Here is a 7,985-nt window from a genome sequence, read left to right as displayed (position 1 = left end):
TAGATCATAATTTGGTTGGCTGGTTCCCTTCTAACCAGCCCAATATGGGAAATTAACTAGAATCCAGTTATGACTCCTCCAAATGTCAAGTGAAAATTTATCTTAGGTTAGAAAAAGGTGAGACTCAGTCTAGTTGTTCATTTTTTTCTTTGTATTCACTGGTTGATAATAAGGCAGGAATGGAGATATAAATGATTTCTAAAAGCTCAGTGATTTAAAAAAAAACATACCCTTAATATTTTTTGATTGCACTTTAAAACTTTAAAAACACTCTTGCTAAAGTGAAGATAAAGGAATATGGTCAAGTTAGCTGTGTTAGAAGCACCAGCTCTGCTGCACTGAATTTGTTTTTACAGACATATTAAGCAGGCCAAATAAAATGCATGCCAAAGGAATTGCTTTCTGCTAAAGGATAACTTTCAATTTAACAGTTATTTTTCTCCCTTTGCCAATATTTACAATGTAAGGTCTTTGTGAACAATCAGATTGCAGTTAGACAATCAGATTACTCATGATTGATGCTTTGACACTTCCCCCCAGTTTTTTTTTTTTTTTTTTAAAGCTAATGACTTAATCCAACCTTTCTAGGCCCTATGCTTTTTCCATTTAGTCCTAAGAAAAATCCAGCTAGAAGATTTTGGGTCACATAGACAACTACCTTCAACTCAACTTATACATCACCAACTCTGAGGATAAGTTAAGAGTTAAGATTCATTTCTTACTCCTCTTTATTCTACTTTAGACCACTGGTAAGAGGTATCAGAAGAAGTATCTATTCAAGTCAAAATTTCTCTTTCTACAGAGGAACCACATTAACATGTCTTATGCCACCTCTATTTGTGGAATAGATCCAGTAACCATACCAAGTTACCAGCCAAGTTATCTTGACCAGACATTCTTCTGGTCACATGCAAAACCACTGTCTACACCAGATACTTTCATATATAATTACCAAATTTTATACATATTTTATTTAATGACTGCTACAGTCTACAAAATTTGTGTATTATTGGACAATGAATGAATCAAGAACACCTAAAGAATGATGATCTGTTTTCTAAATTATACTCAAAATGTTAAACTTCAGCTGCTGCTAAGTCACTTCGGTCGTGTCTGACTCTGTGCGACCCCATAGACGACAGCCAACCAGGCTCCCCCATCCCTGGGATTCTCCAGGCAAGAACACTGGAGTGGGTTGCCTTAAACTTCAGAGGGAAAGCAAAACTATCATAAAGTTGGATTCTGTTGATAGCAAGGAGAGGTAGGTTAATACTTATTGTCCAAAAATAACTAAGAATGCTAAACAATAAAAGTGGAGACCCTGCTGAAAAACATAAGTTGAGCCTTCCAGCCCTGCCTTTCTAATATTACATAAAAATTATTAAAAAGAGCATTACAAAAGAAAACACCAGTGACTATTTCCTTCCATCCATGATTATCAAATACATCACCTTCTCTGAAACAACTCAGGTAGCATACGATTACAAACTGAAAACAAATGGACTTTGGAAAAAGGAATGTTGCTACAAAGCACTGGTTCTTAACCAGGAGCAAATCTGTTCCCACCCTTATTTCCCAGAGGACAGATGGCAATGTCTAAAGACAATGGTTGTCACAACTTGGGAGAGTGTTCTACTGGCATCTAGTGGGTAAAAGCCAGAGATGCTGCTAAACATCCCATACTACAAAGAACAGCCATCCCCCGCAACATTATCCAGCATAAAATATTAATAGTGCCAGGTTTAGAAACTCTGGTTTAAAGGAACAAACTCCTATTTACAAAGAACACAAAAATCTTTCAAGACCTGACTGGGTTATACAAACATAAGCTTAGAATTAGGGAACATAGGAAAGCTGGATTCCTCAGTAGGCTATAATAAAATTTCCTGTGAAGAATTAAAATACTGTACTGATTCCCTGGTAGCTCAGCTGGTAAAGAATGTGGGGGCAATGTAGGAGACCCTGGTTCAATCCCTGGGTTGGGAAGATCCCCTGGAGAAGGAAACAGCTCCCCATTCCAGGATTCTGGCCTGGAGAATTCCATGGACAGAGGAGTCTGAGGGCTACAGTCCATAGGATCACAAGGAGTCAGACACAACTGAGAGACCTTCACTTTTCACTTTCACTGATCCATCACTACAGGAATAGAAGAAATTGAACAATCCACTAAAATGGCATTATGTTTTATTTTTTTTTGCCAATGAGAAATAAGTTTGTTTATTCTTGTACTTCGGGACTCGCCAATTCTAGGAAAGCGTTTGCAGCATCTTGCTGGTTGTGGAAGCATCTTCCCTGCAAAAAGTTGTCAAGATGCTTGAAGAAGTGGTAATCAGTTGGCGAGAGGTCAAGTGAATATGGTCGATGACACAAAACTTCGTAGCCTAATTCATTCAACTTTTGAAGCACTGGTTGTGAGATGTACAGTTGGGCATTATCATAGAGAAGAACTGGGCCCTTTCTGTTGACCAATGTCAGCTACAGGCACTGCAGTTTTCCATGCATCTCATAGATTTGCTGAACATCCTTCTCAGATGAAATGGTTTCACTGGGATTCAGAAAGCTGTAGTGGATCAGATGGGCAGCAGACCACCAAACAGTGACCCTGACCTTTTTTTGGGTGCAAGTTTGGCTTTAGGAAGTGCTTTGGGGTTTCTTCAAGATCTAACTGAAGGATGAACTGGTCATCGCTGGTTGTTGTCGAAAATCCACTTTTCATCGCATATCACAATCTGATTGAAAAATGTCTTGTTGTTGTGTAGAATAAGAGAAGATGGCACTTCAAAATGACATTTCTTTTGATTTGCGGTCATCTCACAAGGCACCCCCTTATTGAGCTTTTTTTGCCTTTTCAATCTGCTTCAAATGCCCAACAACCATAGAATGGTCAATGTCGAGTTCTTCAGTGACTTCTTGTGTAGTTTTAAGAGGATCAGCTTTAATTATGGCTCTCAATTGGTTGTTATCAACTTCCAATGGCCAGCCAATGTGCTCCTTACCTTCAAGGCTCCCATCTCCTTTGCAAAACTTCTTGAACCATCACTGCACTGTACATGCATTAGCAGTTGCTGGGCCAAATGCATTGTTGATGTTGCAAGTTGTCTCCACTGCTTTACGATGCATTTTGAACTCAAATTTTAAAATTACTCAAATTTCCTTTGTGTCTAACATCATTTCTCTAGTCTAAAATAAATATAAAATTAACAGCAAGAAATATCATTAGAAAAAAAAACATAAAGCAAAAAACGAGTATTAAAATGCAATATAAGCCCAGAGACGGCGGAGCCTGGTGGGCTGCCGTCTGTGGGGTCGCACAGCCAGACATGACTGAAGCGACTTAGCAGCAGTAGCAGCAGCGACATATCCATGTTTAATTAGAAAGTGTTTTAATATCAAACAGCAAATTTTAACAATGCAAAAACACAATTACATTTGTACCAACCTAGTATAACCAGGGCACCAAAAGAAAATAAGACTAAATTTCCTATCAGCTTTCAAATGGGGCTATAGTTTTAATTTTTAAAAACTAATGTTTTATATCTTGTGCATCCAAGTTTGTAGAGTAAGATTCACACCTGTTTAGTTCACCATCTAGAGTCAATACTGGTTGCTATCATTTAGCTTGGAAAGAAATTAGGTTTTGAAGAGGCTGGAAGCTTAGTATAGTATTTCGGACTGAGTGAGCATTTAGTAATATTGAATTGAGAAAGGAATGCATAATAACACATCATGATTCTAATACTAGGCCCATCCCCATGAATCCAAAGTTATTTGACTTGAGAAGCCATCCTGGAAAAAAAAGATAGGTGGGGAACTCCATTCCATAAGAATTATTCTAGACACTTTATGATTATGGATCATATTTCAGAGTCACCTGGTTAAGGATGTCAATCAAGTTTATGGCAAAATAGTTGACTATGTGTCCTTTCATTTTCACTTCAGCCATGTCTTCCAACTTTCTCCATTATGAAATATAGCAAACATGCACAAAATAGTGTAACTAACACCTGTATGTGCACCAGGCAGATTTCACTTTATTTGCTTCTGTTTTTTTCTTGAATCATCAAAAAGCTCTAGATAAGGTAAAACCCAGCCTTTTCATCTCTTTCTCTTTTTTCTCATGATAATGACCATCTTCGAGGTGGTATGTATTCTTTCCATGTTTGTTTTTATACTTCTGCCTTATGTGTGTCCATTAATAACATAGTGTTATGTGTTTTTAAACTTTAAACAATACTGGCATAATATTTCATCTTACCTTTTGAAATTTAATCTTTTTACACATCATATTTTAGAGATTTATCTATGTTGTTATATTTATGTGGCATAGATTTCTATCAGTTCAGTTTAGTCACTCAGTCGTGTCCGACTCTTTGCGACCCCATGAATTGCAGCACGCCAGCCCTCCCTGTCCATCACCAACTCCCGGAGTTCACTCAGACTCACGTCCATCGAGTCAGTGATGTCATCCAGCCATCTCATCCTCTGTCTTCCCCTTCTCCTCCTGCCCCTAATCCCTCCCAGCATCAGAGTCTTTTCTATTGAGTCAACTCTTCACATGAGGTGGCCAAAGTACTGGAGTTTAAGCTTTAGCATCATTCCTTCCAAAGAAATCCCAGGGCTGATCTCCTTCAGAATGGACTGGTTGGATCTCCTTGCAGTCCAAGGGACTCTCAAGAGTCTTCTCCAACACCACAGTTCAAAAGCATCAATTCTTCGGCGCTCAGCCTTCTTCACAGTCCAACTCTCACATCCGGCATTATATTTTAAACAAGGAACACAGAGAAGAATCCATTCCAAGGAGGTCAAATATCTAATCCAAGAAGCATAAATGAAAAATATTTACTATCAGCAAAATTTGCAGCAGTAAAGGATGACATAAAGAATTATTTGAAAGAATATTCTAAACTTCTTCATATACCTTATCTTTTGTTTTCTAATGACATGAATTCTGGCTCTAATTCTAAGAAAAGGATGCACAAAAGTCATTCAAATATTTGTTGAGTGAAACTGAATTATAAATTTTGTGTGAAATGAATACAGAAAAGCACCTTATACTTCTCTGAGAACTACCAGTGACTAAAAGACATTAAGAAACAAGGAGATAAAGCAATTAGCCTCCAATTAATTTTTTAAAGGAGAAACAGAAAATTAGTTTCTATACTACAGAATTAAAAAAATCAACAGTGTAAACCATTTTATAAATAAATTCAATATGAAGTCATTCATTCATTTCCTATTATATTCACTTCCAGTGTAACTTTTGAAAATACATCCATGCATAGCAACATGGCTTCAAACTTACCTACTAGATGAAGTGCAAAGTACAAGAAAAGATCATCTTTCCTCTTAGTTTATGGGCCTTAAATATCACTAAGGGTAATTCTCATTGTCTATGTTTCTGAAAAGAAATACTCAAAGGCTCTGACTGTATAAGCCAGTCAGAGCAAAGATTTCTTCCTATCAAACTAAGGAAGAGCAAAAGTAAGCTAAAAAAGCACTAAACTTTTGTTTAGAATTGATTGTCAAAGCAGTGGTCCCTTTTGATCAGAGTGATTCAGAGAAATCCTGTAGTTCCTACTAAAATGATAGCTGAAAACTTCTGAAAGCCAGGACCAGTTTTGTTTCTTTGACTGGTTTTACACAAGTAAATGGGGAAATATTAATAGCAAGCATTAATAGTCTCTGATTGAGGGACTTTCGGAGTTTGGCAGAGAGCTTCTTGACTTCTTTTTTGCAATCTGTTATGACTCAGTCATGGCTTACTATGGACTTCATCTGGATTACTGACTACCATATCTTGCATTTTCCAAAAACAGTTTTTCATATATGATAAATTCTAAACTCTGCATCCAGCTATTGCTTTGCAGTTCTGAGGTTAAATCACCTAGTATCCTTCACAGAAGAGGCAGTCCTTAAAAATATTGCAATTTGCCTGGGATTCTGTAATGAGATATCTCTTTTCCTTCCACAACTATTTACATAATTCATTTTTAGAGCTGTTTAACTTAAACATTTCTAAAAATATACTTTGAAATACTAAATTTGACTTATTGAAAGGTACCAAATTCAGTCTTTTAAGTTCTATACCTTTACAACAATTACTTCTTTCAACATGAGAGTCAATAGACCAAAGTTATTAGGGAAAAATTTAAAAAATATGAATAGTCAACATTTAGGCTAGGAATTCAAATATAACTACTGCTTATATACATTTCCTTATCTAACAAATGAGGAACTATAAACCAAAAATGTTTGCCTAAGATCAGGTCCACATGTGTTATAAGGCCAAAGTATTGGTCAAAGGGGCAATCATGACAGTCATTTTAACCACTGACTTGGATCATAGAACAATTGGCTGATTGTGCCCAGGACTTGAGTGGATGTGCAGGTTAACACAATGTAAATTCCAGTTGACAATGCACACACTTGTGGAACAAAAGATAGGTAAATATAACATGGGCTATAAGGCCACCAACGTACTAATTTTTCCTTTTTTCACCCTAACTCTTCTAATTCAACTTTGGTGTCTTGAGTCTAGGGCTGCTGCTGTATTTCTAAGAGGAACTCTTCCCAAACCAAAGGCATGACATGTTTGTGCTTCTGAGTCATAAAGAGATGGACCTTCAGGAAAGATGGCCTACAGATTCAAAAGTTAGGTATATATATCTAAATGCCTGGCCTAAAAAATTCTAAACAAACCGAATAAAGCAACACACTTATTCTTTTGTTGTTAAAAATGACCGGACTATAAAGGTTTCAGTAGATGAGGCCACACAGAAGGTAACTGGGACTGAATAAAAAACTGAAAATGTATAGTTTCTAAAAAGAGAACTAGAATATATAAGGTTGGTGTTATTGTTGGAGAAATACTGAATAGGTTTAAGAGAATATAAGAAAGGAATGAGAGGTTTAAGAACCATTTGCTTCACACAGAATCTTTAAAATAGACAACTATACAAAACTTATCTATTCTTAAGACATTTAAAGAAGTTAATACAAAGTGGAAAATGTAGTGTTAGTTATCTTCTTCCTCATCTTCTTTAACTACTGGGGTACCATCTAGCTTTTTCAGTTTGGGCATTGTCTTGGTTGCCTCTTCAATCCAGTTCTCAGCAGAATGTTTCTCTTCCAAGAGATTGCCTACAAACACCAGGTCTTCTAGGCATGGCAGTTCTGCCAGCTTCACAAATTCAGCCATCTTTCACCAGGTTATTAGACATGTAGAGAATCTTCAGTTTCTTCATTACATGGGTCCCTTTCAACTTCTCAGTAAAATTGTAGGGGATCCACAGTTCTTCTAATGTGTCCCCTACTACTTCCAGTTCATTTAAGTTGTTTGTGTTGTTTCTTCCTAAAGACAATATTCTTAAGGTTTTTAAGTCATTCAGGTTTGCAGTTTTTTCAATGCAGTTTGTAGTCAGTGAAAGCTTCTCACAGTTAGAAAGTGTGGACAATGATGCGTCCATCTTCTCTACAGGGGGAATCTGGGCATACAGCCTTATCGCTCTGGCTTCAGATGGCTTCTGGCCGGTTTTCTCTTCCCCTCTGGCTAGTGCTCCTTTGATTGTTGTTGCTTCTGCCATTCTGGCAGTTGCTACTGTCATTTCTGTTTGTGTTTAGTTCTGTTTGTTCATTTGTTTCATTTTTTAGATTCCACATGTAAGTGAAATCATACATTATCTGCCTTTCTCTGACTTGTTTGACTTAACATAATATCCTCTAGGTCTATCCATGCTGTTGCAGATGATAAGATTTCTTTCTTTTTTAAAGACTGAGTAATTTTCCACTATTGTTGGAAGAAGGTGTTTGCTATGACTGACAAAACTCTGTTAGCTTTTGTCCTGCTTCATTTTGTACTCCGAGGCCAAACTTGCCTGTTACTCCAGGAATCTCTTAACTTCCTACTTTTGCATTCCAGTCCCCTATGATGAAAAGGACAGTTCTGGAAAATCTTGTAGGTTTTCATAGAACCATTCAGCTTCAGC

The 7,985-nt window shown here is 36.9% G+C and overlaps 1 pseudogene; it reads right to left on the bottom strand.

Moving 5' to 3' along the window:
* Window positions 1-6,967: 6,967 nt before the first annotated feature.
* Window positions 6,968-7,583, bottom strand: LOC113886446 (annotated as a pseudogene).
* Between the last annotated feature and the right edge of the window lie 402 nt (window positions 7,584-7,985).

This window comes from Bos indicus x Bos taurus, chromosome 29 (genome assembly GCF_003369695.1).
Source record: "Bos indicus x Bos taurus breed Angus x Brahman F1 hybrid chromosome 29, Bos_hybrid_MaternalHap_v2.0, whole genome shotgun sequence".
Classification (NCBI taxonomy): Eukaryota; Metazoa; Chordata; class Mammalia; order Artiodactyla; family Bovidae; genus Bos; species Bos indicus x Bos taurus.
This window is presented reverse-complemented; position numbering and strand designations above follow the sequence as displayed.